A 1,591-nucleotide genomic window follows, 5' to 3' on the forward strand; every position below is an offset into this window, starting at 1 on the left:
AATTTTTCTATTTTTTGTACACAGTCTTGCTCAGGCAGGTTTTGAAATCTTGAGCTCAAGTAATCCTCCTGCCTTGACCTTCAGAGAGCTAGGATTATAAGCGTGAGCTGCTGGGCCCAGCCAGTCCCCATTTTGAATGTTTCTTATATATTTATTATTTTCAACAACCTTGCGATATGCACTCCTACTAAACTTACTTTTCGGTGAGAAACAGGCAGAGGTTAAATAACTCACTCACAATGATCATTACTGCCGATAAATGGCTAAGACAGGACCAAACCCAGCCTAGCTTCTGAGTGTACAAGTGATTCATGATAATGCCCCACTGAAATAATTTTCACAGTTTCCTATTCTAGACAGAATCTCTAACACTTCTGAAAGCTAATTGTGACCTATTTATCACTTTTCACAGTAACCAGCTTTATGAAATGGATGGTACATATCCATGCCCTATCTAAACATAGAAACAGTACCCCTGCCACAGAACCCAAGCTAGATAGCAATGTTCAAACTTAAAAACCATGCATTGGTTCTGCTGTAACTTCTTGCTTACATTACCTGTGTCCAGAATAATCACTACATCTGCCTATATTTAAAAATATTCCCTGAGCCTCAGTAAGTATGCAACTAGTGTTTCTGATTCTTTCCCCTTTAAGACACAGAAAGAAAATGGATTCTCATTTTTGTGCCCCAGGCACGAAACAGCTCTGGCCATGGACAGGCATCAGGCTAGGATGAACAAGGGGCTGTTAGTTTACTTTGCCCTGGTTGATCTAAGAGTAGCACCACTGATCAGGTGTCTCTTTGCCCATTCCCAGGGGTTCATAGAGGAGAGCTCATAGTGAGCTCCATCCGGGGTCTTGCTTTAGCTCAGGTTGGTCTTGAACCTGTGAGCTTGGGCAATCCACCCGCCTCAGCCTCCCAGAGTACTGGGATTACTAGCATGAGCCACAGGGCCGGGCTCGCACAACCTTGGCAAACAAACATTATAGCATTCATTTGGGGAGTCAAAATGCAACAAATTGTAACATTTGTAGCGAACAGTAACAAAAAAAGGCGGAAGGTCGGGTTGCAAGAGTGGTTGGTATGTGGTTGTAAGATTTCTGTATTGTGTGTAAGTAGTACAAGATTGATGCTTAGAAAACTAACACATTTAAGAAAGTTAACCGTAATCCCTATAGTAACCGCTAAAAACATACATATTAAAAGAGTGTCACTAAAAAGTTGATAGATACATTAAAAACTAAATTCTAAATACAGGCAGGCATCTATCAGTTAATAATGGGTATATACTTTGGGAAATGTGCCCTTATTTATTTATTTATTTGAGACAGAGTCTCACTATGTCACCCTCAGTAGAGTGCTATACCGTCACAGCTCACAGCAACTTCAAACTCTTGGGCTCAAGCAATTCTCTTGCCTCATCCTCCCTTGTAGCTAAGACTACAGGCATCCCCCACAATGCCCAGCTATATACATATATATATATATTTTGAGACAGGAGACTCAAGCTGTCCCCCTGGGTAGAGTGCTGTGGCATCACAGCTCACAGCAACCTCCAACTCCTGGGCTCAAGCGAGTCTCCTGCCTC

At 42.0% G+C, this 1,591-nt stretch overlaps 1 non-coding gene across 1 annotated transcript; it reads right to left on the minus strand.

The window, feature by feature from the left end:
• Positions 1 to 681: 681 nt before the first annotated feature.
• Positions 682 to 822, minus strand: LOC111728429. The gene has a single exon (XR_002775727.1). It is a non-coding gene; the product is annotated as a small nucleolar RNA SNORA48 (small nucleolar RNA).
• Positions 823 to 1,591: the final 769 nt, after the last annotated feature.

Source organism: Otolemur garnettii, unplaced genomic scaffold (genome assembly GCF_000181295.1).
Source record: "Otolemur garnettii isolate 467f Iridium unplaced genomic scaffold, OtoGar3 scaffold00157, whole genome shotgun sequence".
Classification (NCBI taxonomy): domain Eukaryota; kingdom Metazoa; phylum Chordata; class Mammalia; order Primates; family Galagidae; genus Otolemur; species Otolemur garnettii.